The sequence below is a fragment of the Myotis daubentonii genome, chromosome 13 (genome assembly GCF_963259705.1).
Source record: "Myotis daubentonii chromosome 13, mMyoDau2.1, whole genome shotgun sequence".
In the NCBI taxonomy this organism is placed as follows: domain Eukaryota; kingdom Metazoa; phylum Chordata; class Mammalia; order Chiroptera; family Vespertilionidae; genus Myotis; species Myotis daubentonii.
In genome coordinates, this window is record NC_081852.1 from 40,184,429 (window position 1) to 40,204,684 (window position 20,256).

General features: G+C 40.3%; 1 pseudogene; it reads left to right on the forward strand.

Annotated features, from left to right (window-relative positions):
• The first annotated feature begins 345 nt into the window (after nt 1-345).
• Nucleotides 346-20,256, forward strand: part of LOC132214657 (probable ribosome biogenesis protein RLP24) — a 28,832-nt pseudogene continuing 8,921 nt past the window's right edge.

The following is a 20,256-nucleotide window of genomic DNA, read 5'->3' on the forward strand; positions in this document are numbered from 1 at the left end:
GGACATATTTGGAGATTCACAGGTCTTGTTAAATTTATAGTGTCTCAAATTAAATTTGTCTTTTCCTCAAAGCTACTCCTTGTCCTGAGTTTCCTGTCTCAGAGAGGGGCTCTGTCATCCATCTGGCTCCTCTAACCCACCCTGGAAATTACCCTGAGGCTTTCTCTAGCTTACCATCTCCTACCCACTTTCAGTCACCAAGGCCTGTCAATTCTACTTCTTCCATAGCTATTGCATACCTTGTTTCTCTCCCCCCTTCCCCCTACCATTTCCTTGGCTTAGTTTACATTTCTTTTAACTTGAATTACTATGATTAATAATGACAATAATCTTTCTGCTGTTGAAATGGGCAAGTTTATGAAACCTGGGAAGGTGGTCCTGGACCCAGCTGGACACTACTCCAGACACAAAATGGTCATCATGAAGATCATAGATGATGGCACCTCAGATCCCCACTACAACTATGCTCAGGTGGCTGGAATTGACAGCCGCCATAGGCAAGAAGAAAATTGCCAAGAGGTCAAAGGTCAAGTCTTTTGTGAAAGTCTACAACTACAGTCACCTCATGCCCACAAGGTGCTCTGTGGATATCTCCTTGGACAAAACTATAATCAACAAAGACATCTTCAAAGACCCTGTTCTGAAAGGTAAGGCCTGATGTGAGGCCACAAGAACAAATGGTTTCTCCAGGAGCTATGTTTTTAGATCTTTTTTTTTTGTTTGTTTCAGTCATTAAAAATCCAAAATAAGTAAATAATAATGACAATAACAAGCATTTATTGTGCTTACTGTGTGCCAGGCCCTTCTATAAGATCCTTTCTAGTCTTATTGCTCTAATCCATCCTGATTCCAGAACAACCTTTATAATCACAAATGTAGCAGGTATAAGTACTTAATCCCTAAAATTCATATGATCAAGAATAATATATTTTTTCCTTTATAATTTCACATAATGATTATTTTAAGCTTTCATTTCATTTAATGGCAGAAAACATAATCTCAGATAATTCTGAATAAATAATTCCTACACTGTGCTTTTTCCTTTATAATTTCTTTTTAAATTTAACTTTTTTTTTTTTTTTTTTACTATATTTTTATTGATGTCGGAGAGGAAGGGAGAGGGAAAGAGAGATAGAAACATCAATGATGAGAGAGAATCATTGATTGGCCGCCTCCCGCATGCCCCCCACTGGGGATCGGGCCCACAACCTGGGCGTATGCCCTGATCAGGAATCAAACCCGCGACCTCTTGGTTCCTGGGTCGACGCTCAACGTCTGAGCTACACCCGGCTGGGCCCTTTATAATTTCTTAATATAATTCTTAGTACTACGATTGTTGCTGTTGCTGCTACTTCTACTGCTGCTGCTATTGAGACCATCACCACCATTTTCTTGGCAGCATAGTATTTCAATATATGAATGTATCACATATTTTAGCCAGTTCCCTATTTATGAAACTTTAGATCATTTGCAGTCTTTTGCTATCACAAAATCTTTGTGATACATCTTTGCATAACTGTTCCAGTATAACTGTTGGGTAAATCCCTGAAATGGAAATCCCAGATCAAAGGGTATATACATTTTAAATGTTGATAGTTATTGCTGAGTTGCCCTCCAAAGAGCCTATATTCCCACAAATATGAAAATGCCTGTTTCCCCTCATCAGCACCAACAGTGGGTATTATAAAACTTTTAAGAATTTGCTGTATTTTATCTTAAATGTATTTTTACGCCCCCCCCACTGAGTTTAACATGATCATCTTTTCATTTAAATAAATATTCATTATTCCAGATGTACCTTTGGTTTATTTCTAGTTACAAACCTATAATACCACACTATAATACCACACTATGATCAGACAGGATATTTTTTAAAATAAAATTCAGGTGTTTCTGACAGAATTCTTAGGTGGATTCTCAGCCCTAGAATAAACAAGAAGCCAAGTGTCAAAGCCAAAACAATATAATGTGAACCATAAATGCAAGATACATATGTAATTTTAGATTTTCTAACAGCTACATTAAAAAAAGTGAAAAGAAACAGATAAGTTTAATTCAGTAATATATTTTAACCCAATAGAGTTGAAATAGTATCATTTCAATATATAATCAATATAAAATTATTTTTTTTAAATTAAATCTTTATTGTTCAGATTATTACATTTGTTCCTCTTTTTTCCCCCCCATAACTCCCCTCCTCCCAGTTCCCGCCCCACCCTCCGCCCTCACTCCCCACCTACTGTCCTCATCCATAGGTGCACGATTTTTGTCCAGTCTCTTCCCACATCTCCCACACCCCTTTCCCCCCCAAGAATAGTCAGTCCATTCCCTTTCTATGTCCCTGATTCTATTATAATCAACAGTTCATTCTGTTCATCAGATTATTTATTCACTTGATTCTTAGATTCACTTGTTGATAGATGCATATTTGTTGTTCATAATTTGTATCTTTACCTTTTTCTTCCTCTTCCTCTTCTTAAAGGATACCTTTCAGCATTTCATATAATCCTGGTTTGGTGGTGATGAACTCCTTTAGCTTTTCCTTATCTGTGAAGCTCTTTATCTGACCTTCAATTCTGAATGATAGCTTTGCTGGATAAAGTAATCTTGGTTGTAGGTTCTTGGTATTCATCACTTTGAATATTTCTTGCCACTCCCTTCTGGCCTGCAGAGTTTCTGTTGAGAAATCAGCTGACAGTCGTATGGGTATTCCCTTGTAGGTAACTGAGTTTCTTTCTCTTGCTGTTTTTAAGATTCTCTCTTTATCTTTTGCTCTTGGCATTTTAATTATGATGTGTCTTGGTGTGGTCCTCTTTGGATTCCTTTTGTTTGGGGTTCTCCGCGCTTCTTGGACCTGTAAGTCTATTTCTTTCACCAGGTGGGGGAAGTTTTCTGTCATTATTTCTTCAAATAGGTTTTCAATATCTTGCTCTCTCTCATCTTCTGGCACCCCTATAATTCTGATGTTGGTACGCTTGAAGCTGTCCCAGAGGCTCCTTACACTATCCTCGCATTTTTGGATTCTTTTTTCATTTTGCTTTTCCAGTTGGATGTTTTTTGCTTCCTCGCATTTCAAATCATTGACTTGATTCTTGCGCTCCTCTGGTCTGCTGTCGGGCGTCTGTATAATATTCGTTATTTCAGTCTGTGTATGCTTAATTTCTAGTTGGTCCCCCAATATAAGATCGAGGGTCTTATTAGTTTTCGTGTAGATCTCATTAAGTTTATCGGCAGCTTCTAAACAGTTCTTGAGAGACCTTAAAAGTGTGGTTCTGAACTCTATATCTTCCATTGACAATTTTGTCCTGTTTCTTTGTCTCCGCATTTTGTTATGCTTCCTTGGTGCACCCCCTAGTGGTCTTTGTTCGCAGTCTTATAGTTAAATCTTGATTGTTGTAGCTAATTCCAGGGAGGGTTTGACCTCCAGGCCAAGTGGCTATGAGAGTCAGCTGTGTCAGCAGTGAGAGAACTTCTGTCCTCTAGGGAGGTGCTAATCTAGCCTTTGCCTGAGGCTATCTGGCAAATGCCTCTGTGCAGGGCTTGGGCGGGGCGGGTCGCACAGGATCAACAGGGTGGGCCGGAGAGAGCAGTTATGGCGGCTCTCAGTCCTGTCCCCAGGGGCTCTGCCTCTCTGAGTCCCAGCACCCGCTGCAAAGCTCGGAGAGAAAGCTGCACTCGCTCTGACCGAAGCCAGACAGTCCCGCTTCTCCCGTTTGAGTCTGGGTCCCTAAAGACTCGCCCGGATCTGGAGCTCAGAGTCTGCGACTCCCTCCCGATTGAAAACGCCAACCGCGCCCTCCGCCTCCAGCCCGCTCCGCGCACTCCGCACCTCAGAATTTGACTTCAGCACTGCGCCTCCTCTGAGTGTCCATGTGCGTTTCTCTTTCCTCCTAGTTGTAGGACTTCCACTCAGCCAGTGTTCCCGTGGTTCTGGGTGATGTCCCTTCCGTTTTTTGGTTTCACTTTTGAAGTAGTTGTTCAAAGCAGCAAACTCCAGCGTTAACCTATGCCGCCATCTTGGTTCTCCTCCTATAAAATTATTAATGAGACATTTTACATTCTCTTTTTGTTCTAAGTCTTCTAAACCCAGTGTGTATGCTACACTCACAGCACATCTCAGTTTGACTGGCCACATTTCAAGTGCTCAATTGCCACATGTGGTTAATAGCTACTGTATTGAACAGCACAGACTAGTAGGTGTAAAGAAACTTCCCAGTGCGTAGAAGCTACAACTAACACCCCAATAGCTTAAAATTGCACTTGACAGCCTGCCTAGTTTTGGAGGACAAGTTCAATGCCTCTTAGAAGGTACTCACAGTTTATTTTTCCAATTGAATTATTTTTATTTTTTCAATTGACTGTTTCTACTTGCTTTATGTAGATATGGTCAAAATACCTCATTGTAGCAATGAATTATTTTGTTAGTCATGAGACAAAAAACAATTCATACTTTGTTTCTCAGAAATGAGAGATGTTTTCAGAATGTGTTTTCATAAGATTTGCCAAAATTTTTCATCGCACAATAGCTTTCCCCCCCCTCTTCCTTTTGGACAATTGTTGAGTGGATGAAGCTTTTAAGATAGGTAAGAACAGATGTGTTGACTCAGTTTGGGAAGGTAAAAACAATTCTACTTGAAGAGAAGCCCTCAGAGAAATGACAGTCTCCCAGGGGTGTGTGAGATCCAGTTTTAGGAAATCATGAGCCTTCAGTGGACTCTGTGATTGGATCAGGAGTCAGCAAAGCTTGGGCAAACTCTGACAGTCAGTCCACGCATCACAATGCAGCATTAGGAACAAACTCCCTAACTTGGCATTTCAAAAGAGGATTTACATTTTAATTATTTGCTCAAAATTTGCCCCCACAATTGGCCCTTTAGGTAATTGTTAATCCCATTTACTTCTCTTTAATTTTAATACTCCAAAATCTACCGAATTATGGAAGGAAAGAGAAGTGTTCTGTGAAGTTATGTAAGTGCTTTATAATATGATGTGAGAAATTCCTTCCAGTCTAATGATATTAGTGTTCAACTCAAACCTGGAGGCACTAACACATTAGAAACGGACTTGGAGAATGCTAATTGGAACAGCCCATATGACACCCAATTCATTCCCCTTACAAATTAAAAAAATAGACTCAGAGAGGCAGAGACACTTGCTTAAACCATAGTTGTTCAGAGGTCTAGATTTCAGGCTTTCTGATGCCTGGACCAATAGTATGAATAACAGCATTACAATTTACTGAGCACTTGCCAAGTGCTAAGCTCTGGGCTAAGTGCTTTTCATAAATGCCAACAGTTCACAAAACCCTTGCAATATAAAGTATTTCAAATTTAAGACAAAAAAACCCCACAAAACCCATCACTCTTCTCTGACAATTTTTTTCTTGAAGCTTCTATTTGTTTTCTTAAACAGAAGTTGCTGACGCACAAGCCATTCTCCATCTCTAGAGTCAGGTCTGCAAAGGATGCCTAGGTATACGCCACTGGCTGTGTTTGGATAGTTAAATAAGCAATAAGTTATTCGCAACTGAAGCCCAATATATTTCTTTGAAGGCTGCAGAGAGCATAGCTTTTTTCCTCTTTTCCTTCCTTAGTTGGTTCACTAATGATTTCTTCCCTGCCTTCTTTCCTTCCTCCCATCCTTCCTACTCTAGAAAGTCAGGCGTTAAAGCCATTGTCTGCTGAGGTTCCATACTCTTTTTGATTTGTCTTGGACATGTAGAATGTTGGAAAGGCAAGGGCCTTCGGCATCATCTGAAGAGACGTGGAGGTGAGAGAGGCTGAGGATTTTATCTGCGGTCAGCCAAATGAAACCACACCCAGGTCAGAAGGCTACCACATAGCAGGAGTGCAATCAACCCCAAGTGCCAAGCCATCCGAATAGCAAAGGCACTGGCTGGCCGGCTCTGGAGGTGCCAACCTTTCTTTAAATAACTTAATTCAACCTCAAACCAGCAAGTTCTCCAGCTTCATTTGAAGGAGGTCAGGATCCATTACCAGGAGCCTCAGGATGAAAAGCAAATTTATAATCATACTCTGCACTTCAAAATCCCCTGGAGTTGAAGGTCAGATAGCCAGTGGGGCTTATACAGAATAGCTTGTCAGAGACACAAGGGGTCAGGACCTGGAAATTCGTACAAGAGGAGGAAACCAATTTTATTAACCTGTGCCTTAAAACTCTTTGAAGCCACTTGGTTGTGGAATAAGACCAAGACTAATAAGACTTAAAGAGGGAAAACTTGAAACTGGTTTTGTACTTTGGAAGCCAAGGTTTCCCCATCCTCAGTGACAGGCTGGTGAGGTTCTGAACACCTGGACATTGATTTTTCCATTTGAGTGACTGGGCCAAGGAACCGCCAAAGTCCATTTCTGGGTGTTACTTTCTTCTCTTGTAAAACAAGAGAATCGGTCCATACCTATATGTAAGAACCGTGTGATTATAATCATATTAAAATAATAAAATGACATGTGATTCAACTGCTTGTTAATTTTTCATCACCCTGATTTTTTTCCCCATCCCAGTTTGTGGCTTGGCTGACCTGACTGAACTTAGGGGAATACTACCTTATGCTCCAAATCACTTGTAAGAATTTCATCTCACATTAAAATTTTTTTTATCTTTATTGTTGAAAGTTATACAGATATACCCCTTTTTTCCTCATTGACTTCTAGTCTGCTCCCTTCCCCAACCCCGGGCCTTCACCACACTATTATCTATGTCCATGGGTTATGCATATATTATCTCACAATTTTCCCCAAAGAATGTTAGGGCTGCTGCATTCTCTTTGAGATCCTTGACCAGCAAACCATCTGGAAGCAGAGCACTATTAGAGGTCAGCAGTGTTCATGGAATGTTCCCCAATGTGCTCAGAATAAATCCAAACTCAAGGCCTCGCCTGATCTGGCTCCTCTGTACTTTCCAGGCTTGTATCACACTCTCTTCCTCCTCTTCCTCCCCCTCCTCCTCCTCCTCCTCCTCTTCTTCTTCTTTTAAAAAATATATTTTTTATTGATTTCAGAGAGGGAGAGAAACAATGATGAGAGAGAATCATTGATTGGCTGTCTCCTGTACGCCCCACACTGGGGATTGAACCCATTATCTGGGCATATGGCCTGACAGGGAATCAAACCATGACCTCCTGGTTCATAGGTTGATGCTCAACCACTGAGCCATGCTGGCTGGGCCCTCTCTCTTCTGATTTAATTTATTCTGGCCACACAGGCCTTGCATTAGTTCCTTGAAGGCACTGAGCTCTTCCCCAACTTGGGACCTTGATCTGGGCTGTTTTCTCTGCTGGAGCTCCCCTTTCCTCACTCTTGGTCTGCTTGGATGATCCTGGCCTAAATATCACATCATCAGGGAAGTCTTCCCTGACCACCCCATCTAAACTGAATTCAGGCCACTCTGTGCTTTTCTCCTCACAGCACCCAATATAATTTGTGATTTACATATATTTACATGCTTACTTCAATGTTTACCCTCCTGAATTAGACTGGAAAGAGAAAGTAGGAGCTTTCTTTTTCTTTGTTCACTATTGTATTTCCTAGCACATAGTAGGCACTCAATACATATGTGCTAAATTAGTGAATGAATGAATGCATTCACAGGAAATTCCCAGTACAGTCAGCTCTTATTGGTTGTTTAATTATGACACAATTTATGAGAACACTTAGTGAAATTGTCACTCTGACCCTGTTTTGATTGTGGAAATCCCTATTGGTCCTTCCGTAAATTGGCAACTATTCTGATAGTGTGTTTATTTAGACTTAATGGACCTCTTTAATGACTCAGTGGGAACACCATTGAACTAGTTAATGCAACCTCAGTTCTCTCAATCTGAGTCCTTGGTAAACTGCAGGGAAGTTCTCCTGGCCAAGAAGATACCTGAGATTTTGAGTTTGAGCTAAAATATCCTAAAGAGAGAAAAATCACGTGAATCTCAAGTGACTGATTTTGTCCATGAATAAAAATCAGAATTAAGTTCTGTGTAGAATTACTGTACTACACAGCCAGCTGACTGCTGACTGCAGTCAGATTTGCTTAGCTGTTGCTGGGACCACATGAAAAAGGGGTTATTTATTAAGAACGGAATAGTTCCTTTTAATTCTGTAGCAGTCATGTCTCTCTCTTTTTTTTCTTCTTCCAGTCCATGGAAAGTGTTATCTCAGGCAGCTTTGTGCAGGAAGTTGAGTTTATCACTTCCTCACAGTCGCAGTTTGTCTAGGACTTAACTACATGCTATCAGATTACATCAAAATGTAGGCCTTTGTGTGTTTAACTCATCAAAGGAGTGGACCCTCAGGACTTCATATCACTTCACTGCATATGCAGCCATGTAGCAAAACAAAGCCTATCTAAACAGGACAGAACTATTTCTGTTGTGCGGCAGCTCCGCTAGCTCGAGCTTGCAGAAATGGTCCGGTTTCAGGTGTCTGCAGTGTTTCACTTCTTGTTTTTATATTTATCTCTTTTTAGAATTGCAGTCATTTGCCTGGTTGTGTGCAAGGAAGGAAGACCCCAAATATTACTTACAAGGGAAGAGACAAGACTGCTCCAATCCACAGTGTCAGCTGGAGGCAGCACTTACCTTCCCTGCATCCTCTTGATTTTCACTTGAGAATTCCAGTTGCTGCTGTCACCGCCTGGCCCTTGGAGCTGGCCATGCAGAGGCTCCTTTCTCTGTTCCCTGGTTGCGTGTCCTGGGGCAGGTGACTTCACCTCTCTGAGCTTCACTTTCCCCATCGGATAATGAAGGAAATAATGACACCTGCCCCATAGCCTTACGATGGGGACTAAGTGGTAGGAATGAAATAATATGGGAAAAGTGCTTATGGAACACACTGCGCTCACCGCAGGGGGGATGGCAGCGCTGTCAGTCGCACTCTGCAGAGCGGCATGACCAGCTGGCAGGGTCCCAGCCTGGCTGAAGTTTCTCAGGCTGCACTTCCACCTCTGGGGCCTCGTGGCTATTTTCTTCTCCCTGGAGTTCCCTCTTCTCGGTGGTGGGCTGGCAGCCAGATGGTGCCTGTATTGGCAGCCACAGGAAGCCAATGCAACTCTGAAGTAATACTTCTGCCCCAGGGCTGGCTCCGCCCTGTTGACCAAGGTTTTTTTTTCTTCTTTCAATCAGCTCAGCCAACTCCTTCTAATGCCTTGCCTAAAAAGGACTTAATCACCCAGCTCGACTGCCCAGGGAAATGGCTGACTGCCCCGGAGGCTTCGGAGCAGCAACAGCTTTCGGAGGATAGCAGTGGCGAAGGAACTTCTCCCTGCTCAATGTCCAGGAGTTTGGGGGTACCATCTTACAGCAACTTTCCCATGTGATGCTCATTGACCAAAATCAGATGTCAGAGGAAGAGAGATGGGGCTTGATTCTATAAAACCCCTTTGAGCCAACAGAATCTAATGAGGCACTCTTTTTAAAAATTATTTGCATTAAGGCAGTATGCAAATTTTCACAGGACTATGACCGGAAAGAAATTAAGTTACACCTAAAAAACTGTATGCTTTAAGAAGGTACAGGTTGTTTCTTTCTTTTTTTAAAAAAAACTGAAACAATTTTAAATAGGAAATGGAAACAAGCCTAGTGCTTTATTGCTTCTTTATACTCGGGTTATTCACGGATGGTTCCCTATCTTCATTGCTTCCTCCTTTCTAGCCTCTGCGGTGCTGATGCCCTGTGAGCCACTTTGCCTCAGCTGTTCAGAGAATCACTTCAGAGGCACCAGCCACCCTCCATTCAGTGCCACCTGGCTTTGAGTTGGTGTTGGAGTTTCCTATCCAGTGAAGTCTGCCTCTCTGCCTGGCCCCTGGGGTTGAGTTCTTTGGCTATCTCTTTAGCTTTGTCCCTGGATGCTGTGTCTCAGAACTCCCCTTCATGGCCACAGGGCCAGTCTCACTTCACCTTCAAGCTCTACACAGGAGACATGTCCCCAAGAAGATCAGCATCTTGGGCTCCATGTTATCTGGGAAGAGTTAAGACAGTTGGCTACAGTCCTCTGAGGAGAGTTGTGAATACTAAGGGAAGACCAGCTCTTTCTGTAGATTGATAAGATTAAAAAGCAATTCCTTTTTTCTAATTGTGCACACACATACTCCTAGACACAGAGAAATGTACAAAACTGAAAATTGAAGGCCCTCATATCAACCTCCTTGAGGTTATTCTTCGTTGTAGAGTGTTCTAGAGTTATTTCAGTGCACATAAAAGTATTTTACATAAAAAATAAAAGAGAATATAATGTATATTCTTTTTTAAAAATACATTTTTATTGATTTCAGAAAGGAAGGGAGAGGGAGAGATAGAAACATCCATGATGAGAATCATTGATTGGCTGCCTCCTGCAAGCCCCCCACTGGGGATTGAGTCTGCAACCCAGGCATGTGCCCTTGACTAGAATTGAACCTGGGACCTTTCAGTCCACAGGCCAGCACTCTATCCACTGAGCCAAACCAGTTAGGGCAATGTATATCGTTCTGAAACTTACATGTTATCCTTAACTCTATATCTTAGATTCAAAGGTCAGTAGGCACAAATTTACCCCATTATTTTGTATGACGGTAGCTATTCCACAGTAAAGCAGACTATAATTTATTTACTCAATTCCTTACTGGTGGACCTTGGACTATTTTAGATTTTTTTTGTTTGTTTTTGGGCTTAACAAACAGTGTAGTACTGAACATCCTTCTGTAAATAGCTTTGTGATCATGTGAGTATTTGTTTAGAATTTTTGGGTTAAAGGGTATGCACATTTAAAATTTTAATAAACATTACCAAATTATATACCAGTGTACCAGTCTGCAATCTACCCAAACACTGAGAAGTCCTATTTCCTTAAATACTTATCAACTGCAGTATTATCACATTTTATAAATCTAATGGGCAATAGGAATCTTATTCATTTGTGTTTCTCTTATTACTAGTGAAGTTGAATATCTTTTAAGATGGTTTTTGGCTCTCTGTATTTCTTCTTATGTGAGTTTTCTGTTTGTATCCTTTATTCGGTTTTCTGTCCAGTCATTTTTTTTTTAATTGACCTGTGCATCAGTTGGAATGTTTGGGGCTATAATTACAGATTGCTTAGTAATAGGTGGCTTACATCTATTATTTACTATATTCTATAATACAACCTGGAGGCAGAGCATTCCAGCGTTGGGCAGTGGCTTAGGAATCTTGGCACAGATTCTTTTTTTGCTGTGTTGTTCTCAACTTATCCTCTTGGGGTTTCATGATGGCTGCCATAGTTCCAGTCATCACATTCTAGACAATTGTCTTCAAAGCCCCCCCACCAAAGCTCCCCTAGCCCCCCAAAAGCTTCCCTTTTGATCATAGAGAAAAACTCCTCCTGGCAGCTCAGCTATAGGCATCTCTCCCCAACCCAGGTCCCATTGGCCAGGATTGGGTCACATGTCCCTTTCCAGGCTGAGCTGCCCACATTGCTGTCATTTTTTTTTTCTTTATCAATGATGAGAGAGAATCATTGATTGGCTGCCTCCCACATACCCTCTACTGGGGTTTGAGCCTGAAACCTGGGCATGTGCCTTGACTGGAATCAAACCTGGGCTCCTTTAGTCCGCAGGCCAACGTTCTATCCACTAAGCCAAACCACCTATGGCGTGCTGCCATTTTTAATGAGATTTTCCCTATTAGTCTCCATGTTGTCTCCTGAATTCATTGAAGCAGGGAAATGCAACTTGGTTATAATGCAACAATTTGAATTTAGGGTCAAATGCTATAATATAAGACTGTCCTTGGCTCTCAATAACATATCTTTAAAGGCTCAATGTGTGACTGAGCATGGGCAGTCCAGCCCCTGAATATCTGACCACACTCAGCAAGTCATAATATTCAGTCAATAGTATCCAATGCAATAATTTTTAGATTTTCTTCATGGAAGTGTAGGTATAAGCTACCTTTGTTTTTAGCAGATTATGATGAAAAAACACAATTTGTCATAGCTATACAGAAGGCTTACCAGAAGATCAGGAGAGAAATTGACCCAGGGAGGGTCCACTCAAGCACAGCAATAAACCTGGATTTTTATTGATTGTTCTCTTTTCACTTTTTTTCGTTTCCTTTTGCATTTCCTGCCTCTAACACCATGTCAGTTTCCTTGAATCCTTTTTTTTTTTTTAATTGGAAAACAGCATGAGTAAGTGGAAGGAATGTGGACTTTAGAGTATAAATAGACCTGAGTTTCAACATCACTTCTGCCTCTTACTAGTTGTGGGTCCTTGGGCAAGTTACTTGCCCTTTCTGAGCTTCATTGTTTTCTTCTAAAGATTGCCTTTAAAAATATAAATAACATTCATTAGGCATCTAGCATAGTATATGGCAGATACGCAGTACATATTACCTATGATTATTACCTTTTTGCTTCCGACTTTCTTACACACATACTCTTTCTGTAATCACTTGTCATTCATTATTGGGCGTGAATGAATCTATACATTTATGATCTTTGAAAGTAGTAGTTTACCTCTTATTTCCCCTTAATTTTAGGTCAACAGTGTGATGAATCTGCTAAAAAATATAGCTTGTGCCATCTTAGCCTAAATTACAAGGGAGTGAACATAAGTTGACTGTATCCTGAATCATAGTATTAGAACCTGAATGCATGTTAGAGCCCAGTTGCTTCAACTCTTTATTTATAGATGAACTAACTGATGTAGCAAAGATAAACAATTTTCCCAAAACCCATAGCAAAGTATATGTAGATATTGAGATTTCCTCATTTCAGGAAAATAATTTTTTGAGGCAAAATTCATATAACATAAATGAACCATTTAAAAATGTACAATTCAGTGCCAGTTAGTACATTCACAATGTGCATCCACGACCTTTATCTAGTCCCAAAACATTTTTACCATCTTGTAGTCATTAAGTAGTCACTCCCCATGCTCCCTCACACCTGGTGATCACTAATCTGCTTTCCGTCTTTATGGAGTTGTCTATTATAGATATTTCACACAAAGGGAATCACACACTGTGTGATCTTATTTCACTATCATAATGTTTTCAGTTCATATTCATTGTTTAAAAATTCGAACATTGTAGACAGTTTAATGAAGAAAATAGACAATACTCTGTAATCCCACCTGCCATTGAAGACGACTATTAACAGTTTGGTGATAGTTGCTGTTCCCCCTGTCTTCCACATGAATAAGTTTACACTATTCACATCTTTTACTTGAATTTGTTTTTTCACTTAACACTATGATTGAAACAGCTTCCTGGATTGACACATACAGATCTCTTCACTCTCTTTTATTGATTGTCTGGTGTTTCATCACATGATAAGTCTCGGTTGCTTAACAAATCTGCTGATGAACATCCTTCTTCCCCTCACCCTACTCCACCCAATTCCTTGCTAAGAAAACAGTTTATATCCTAACCTGCCGAGTGTGAATTATTTTGAAATCCCAGTATTGGAAACAAACAGACAGGAATGGCTTCTGTTTCCCTGGGATCAGCTTGGATGCACTGGGGAATTCATGCATAAGTAAGAACTAGATAAGCTTTGAGATTGTTTCTAATTTCAGATTCTTTGATTCTTGGGATTAATGTAAAAATCATGGTAGTGATAGGGACATAGAGGCAAATGTCTAGGCCCGGGTGTTAGAAGGCCTGGGTTTCTCCTTCGTTTTGCTGAGGACTAGCTCTGAGCCTTTGAAAAGTTGCTTACCTCTTTGGACTTCAGTTTCCTCATCTGTGAAATGAGGTGAATGGGCTAGTTAATCACTAATATCATGACTTCAATTAGTTAGTCACTAATATAGTGACTTCAACTGAGGTCACTGCTCAAGTTGCAATGATTTCCCTTCTGCGGGAATAGCTCTGCTTCATCAGCGTAGGCTCAGTAACCATATGTTATGTGACCCTCCTATCTCAGCTATATCTGAATTATTGTCACAAGCCAATCCAATTAAAATAATTCTTTAAGATTTTTGAATATGAACCACAGAAAGTATGGGCAGTTCCTCTCTTGTGGTTAGGAGATGTGAGAAGTGAAACTTGGTAGCCATTGGTAACCATATTATCAGCGTATTGAGGTTCTAATATGGGGAGGGCAAGGGCAGGACTCCTGTGCCATGAGTTAATGGTGGAGTAATCACATAACAAAGGAGTGACTTCTAAGTGCAGTGTGGTATCCTAGATTGTATTCCAGAACAGAAAAAGGACAGTGGAAACACTGGTGATCCATGTACTCATAAAGTCTGTAGTTAGGTAATAGTATATGACAATGTTAAGTTTTTAGTGTTAACAAAGATGCCATGGCTACATACATGATATGAACCCTGAGGACTAAGAAAGGTTCCTGGTGGCTAACTGGGTTAAAACACACACACACACACACACACACACACACACACACCCCACAGAGCCTAGAGGCCATTTCTGCACAGGGGCCTCTCACCAACCTGCACTTCACTGAGAAGCCTCTGTGCTAAACTGCCTGTTTCTGTGCTGAACCGCCTACCTCTGCACTGTGCTTCTGCCATCTGAGTGAGCCCTTATAGAGGTTTCCCCAGCCAATCAGAGCTGTGCAACTCTGACCAATAGAGCAGCTCTATTCTGACCAAATCAGGACAGTGACTTTTGGGCCAGTCAAACTTCAAGGATGTGGCCTCCTCATTTGCATGAGGAGGAACCAATCAGGGGCCATGGGCAGGGACTTCTGTTCATACAAGCCAGCTCCCATCTGGCTTGGGGAGCGCCCTTTCCATCAAGACCAAAGAATACGTTTCCCTCTTCCAGAGCCATGATGTTTTCACAGCCACGTGTAGCACTATTGAGCTGGTCCACAGCAGTGATGTTTTCACAGCCATGCTGTATCACTGTTTGCACTGAATAAAGTTTCCTTCTTCCCCCACCCCAAATTGGGGATTCCTATTGGTGTTGAATTAGCGCCACTGACCATCAGTTGACAATGATAACATTAAGGGAAGCTGGGTGAGAATTCCCTAAACTATCTTTGCAATATCAACATTGTATGCTCCCAGATATGCTTCAATGAGATGGGCACAACATTTAAAAAAATATAGACCTGACTTTAACCATGAGGAACTTAACCACGAGGAAATATTGAGAGACATTCTACAAATGTCTAGATAATGTCCTTCAAAAAAGTCAAAGTTGTAAAGGACAAAGAAAGACAGGACTTCGCTCAGATTTGGGAAACTTTTAGTGAAAACTAAATGCAATGTGTGATCCTAGATTCCATCCTAGACCCCCCAAAAAAGACCATTTAATGAGGTAATTGGAGCCATTTGAATAAGAACTATAGATTTGCTAGTAGTATTGTATCAATATCAATTTCCAGGTTTTAATAATTGTTCTGCAGTCATAAAATATGTTAAGATTTGGAGAAGCTATAGAAAAGTATACAGGAATTCTTTCTACTATTTTTGCAACTTTTAAAAAAGTCTGAAATTATTTCAAAATACAAAATTAGAACACATACTAAAAGGCGACATCATCAAAATGGTGTAGGCAGCTCCAAACATCCCTCCACAGAAACATTAAAAAAATAAATAATTGTCAAAACAAACTTTGTCAGAACTCTGAAAAGTAGTAAAATATTGAGAACAACCAGGGAAATGCTGAATCAAGACAAAGGCAACCTAGAAAAGGCAGGACCTTTCTGTGCTATTTTCACTTGCCCTTGACTCACCCACTTCTTGGCAGAGTAGCGGTCTTGAAGACAGCAGCCTGCATTCCCAGTGTGGGACCCTGGCCCTCATTCCAGAGGGAGTAGAGCAGACTTTATTCAAAAATCATTGTGTTTGTTCTAACCTGTCTGGAGGTTACCTGAAGGACTAGCACAAGGTATGTCTCTGTTTCACCTACTCTAAACTTATTCAGGGCAGAGAAGTGGTGAATATTGCTTGAAATATTATAAGGTGAACAAAACAACAGCCACAGCAACAACTCTGCAGCTGCCTGGGCAAAAGATTATAGTGGAGACATACACCAAACTGCCCAAACCCTGGATGGAAGAGCTGGAGAGACTTTCTCTGGGAAATTAGGCCATTCAAAAAAGCCCATGTATACTGAGGATTTTAAAAAGCCACAAGCATGCCCAAGACAGAACATATCCTCAGAAAAGATATTTCTCTCTCACATCTATGTTCCTCTGTCTTTTTCTCTTTCTCTCTCTCCCATTCCCTTCCTCTCTCTCTCTAAAATTAATAAAAACATGTCCTTGGGTGAGGGTTAAAAAACAAATTAAAATATTATTGAGGGCAAGATAAACTGGGTGAGGGAATAGGTGGAACATAATTGGCCATCGGTTTATAATTGAAGCTGGGTGACTTGAAGCACGAAAGCTCATTGGACAGACTTACATATAACTACTCAGTCGATGACCTTTCACCATCGTGGCTCTTGAGAAGTTATCCCACTTTTGGGTGATGACTCCCCTTCTTGTGGTATAACGACTTTTCACTCTAACACACTCTAAATAAATACACCTTAAGAAGTGCTATTCAACATTATGGTTTTAGGCCAAGACATGCTCATTTACTCAGCAACACTTTCTAGTCAGAGAATATCATATGGGACAAATTTGAATTGCCTGCCTTGTTTGGATGAACCCAAACCAATTTGCTTTGCAAGAGAGAGATGAAGATGTAGTGCCATCAACAACTCTCCCGTCTGTTCCATACATGCACTCTTTTCACACGTAACCTTTTTTTCTTCCACAGGTGGCTTTCTATGCCATAGCCCAGTGGTCGGCAAACAGCGGCTCGCGAGCCACATGCGGCTCTTTGGCCCCTGGAGTGTGGCTCTTCCACAAAATACCACGTGCGGGCGCACACGTACAGTGCGATTGAAACTTCGTGGCCCATGCGCGGAAGTTGGTTTTTGGCCTGGGCGAGTCTATTTTGAAGAAGTGGCGTTAGAAGAAGTGGGGGTACGTTCGCTGAGGTCGACCCCTCAGGTTGAGGACGTTTTTAACGTTTTTAGCAAAGGCCAACTTAGGAGTACCCTAATTAAGTTAATAACAATGTACCTACCTATATAGTTTAAGTTTAAAAAATTTGGCTCTCAAAAGAAGTTTCAGTCGTTGTACTGATGATATTTGGCTCTGTTGACTAATGAGTTTGCCGACCACTGCCATAGCCTATTTTTAAGTGCAGGTGGAGTGTAAGATGTTTCCAAGAAGTGCATTGCCCCTATCTTTCTTCCTCTGTGGGTAGGTACACTGAGCTCTCATTATCTTACATGTTATGTATGAATGGTGTTTATTTACTTTACAATTGCTTATTACTTACTGTGATAGGCTGAATTCTGAGTTGTGTCCCCTCAAACTCAATGTTGCGTCCTAACCCTCAGTACCTTGGAAGTGACTGTATTTGGAGAGAGGACCATGTAAAGGGTAATTAAGTTAAAATTAGATCATTAGGAAGGTCCCTAATTCAATAAGACTGGTGCCATTAGAAGAAGAAGAAATTTGGACACGGACCAGTAAAGTTGGATGCCTATAAGTAATAATCTAAAGCTTCAGGCATTGGCCATCTCTGACACATGAATCAAGATTACTCCACAATTAGAAGATTTGGTTGGTCCTGCACCTCATGACCCATCTGTACAGGTCTATTTCCTATTCAGGGGGTTGGCTTGCAGATAAAGCAATGAGGCAAAGTGGTTCAGAGCATTTTCTAGGAGTTGGACAGACCTGAGTGTGAATCTTGGCTCCACTACTTACTCTGTGAATGACTGATCTTAAATAAATGATCTTTTCTATGTCCCAGTTTCTTCATCTGGGAAAAGAGGTGATGACACCTGTCTTTTACAGTTGTTAGCAGGAGTACATGAGATCATATATGTAATGCATTTAGCACAGTGCCTGACCATTCTTACTTTGCTGTCTTAAAAAGATGTGGCAATTCAGAATGACTAAATCTTTGGTGTATGTCCATCTGATAAAACCTAGGCTGAACTGTCACTTGTGTCATTTTTTTGTGTGTTACCACTTCTCTTAAGGTGACTGAAGTCAGCAGGCATCCTTCCCTTTTTTTGCAATTTTAAGCCTCATGTGAATGAACCTCAGGAAATGAACAGATTTCAACACACGTAGGGAAGTAGGAAGATTCAAATCAGAAGAAAATCTACCTATCAGAGAAATTCAACAGAGGTAAAGAATCATTCATTTATTCAACAAATCAAAAAATATTTATTGAGTGCCCAATATATGCTAAGCACTAGTCTGTATGTTGGGGATATGGTGGTGGACAAAACTGACCAAAAATCTAGCCTTGGCATGACAGTTACATTTATGTGGGGCACTGACGCTATGCATTTAGTAGGTGACATTTACTGAGTATACAAGTGGTTAGAAAATATATGGTAAGTTTCCTGTGATTGAACCAGTGATCAAATTGCTCATGAGGGTATAAAGTATCACAGGAGAGGTACAATTAATGAGGCATGAGTAAATAAATATGAATGACTGAAAGGATAGTGAAACTCAGAAAAAGAGTGTGGTTTCTAGGCATAAAGGCTCAGGTTACACTGTTTCCTGGGTACACATTTTACATCATCTTTTTATTCAGTGTTCTAATTCCCATTGTGATTCGTTTTATGTTTAGACGACAGCCAGGTAACACCCTTTCCCTTTCCTATCAGGCATATTTAACATTCTCATTAGGAAAGATGTTATTCAAAGTTTAGGCCTTCTTATTATTTATTGGAATACTACATGAGAAAATATGAATCAGCAAGGGAATGGTGTAACTTACTACTTTTTCACACAAAAATGGAGGAAATAAAAAGTGCCTAGGAATAAAAATGTACAGAAAATGTGTAAGACCCTCATCCCAAAAATTGTGAATCTTCCCAAAATATATCAGAGTAGACCTAAATAAAATAAAAGATATGTCATACTCATAAATGGGAGGAATGAGTATAATAAAAATATTAATTCTTTCTAATTTAATCTATAAATTTAATGTAATTCTAATAAAAATTCCAGTAGGCTTTTCATAGATCTTGAGGAGTTCAAAAATTTATATGAAAGAACAAATATCCAAGATTCACCAAGACAATATTGAAGAATAACATAGAGGGACTTGTCTTATTAGATGTGAAGACTTGTTATGAAGCTTTAGAAATTAAGATGGTATCATGTTTTCCCAGAGGCAGACAAATGAAATAGGATTGAGAACCCAGAAATAGACCCATGCACATAAAAAAATGTGATATAGGATAAAGGAGACAGTATAATCAGTGGGGAAAGAATGGACCAGTCAGTAGATGTAGCTGAGCCCTAACCGGTTTGGCTCAGTGGATAGAGCGTCGGCCTGCGGACTCAAGGGTCCCAGGTTTGATTCCGGTCAAGGGCATGTACCTTGGTTGCGGGCATATCCCCAGTAGGGGGTGTGCAGGAGGCAGTTGATCAATGTTTCTCTCTCATTGATGTTTCTGACTCTGTATCCCTCTCCCTTCCTCTCTGTAAAAAATCAATAAAATATATTTAAAAAATAGATGTAGTTGAACCAACTATTTATTCATACAGAAAAAAATTTTTTTTTACTTCAACCACATATCATAAACAAAAATAAATTCCATGTGGATTAAAGACCTGGACATGAAAATAAAAGCACCAACAATAAAGAAAAAATTTTTTTAAAAAATGTTTTTGTTCATTTCAGAGAAAGGAAGGGAGAGTGAGAGAGGGATAGAAACATTAATGATGAGAGAGAATCATCCGTCAGCTGTCTCCTACATGCCCTTCACTGGGAGTCGAGCCTACAACTCAGGCATGTGTCCTGCCTGGGAATTGAACCTGTGGCCTCTTGGTTCCTGGGTCAATGCTCAACCACTGAGCAATACTGGCTGGGCAATAAAGAAAAAAATGGACAAATCTGACTATATTAAGATGTAAAACCTGTTTGTCAAAAGAATACTACAAAGTGAAAAGAGGTGCACATTGGACAAATATCCCCATTTGCAGCGCAATAAGTGCTCAATGATTAATAGTGAAAATATTTGTAGAACTCCTATAAATGAGTAAGAAAAATACAAGTGACCCAGAAGAAAATTGACAAAGAAAGAATCTATACAGGCAGAAGAGGAAATGCAAATAGCTAGTAAGCAAATCCAAAGATGCTAAATCTCACCTGTAATCAGGAAATCAAATGAAATCAACAAGTAGTTTTTCACACAGATAAAACTGGCAAAACTTTAAAAAGTCTACAAATCCAGATGTTGATTAAAGTATGCTGTGGACTGAATGTTTGCATCCCCATAAAATT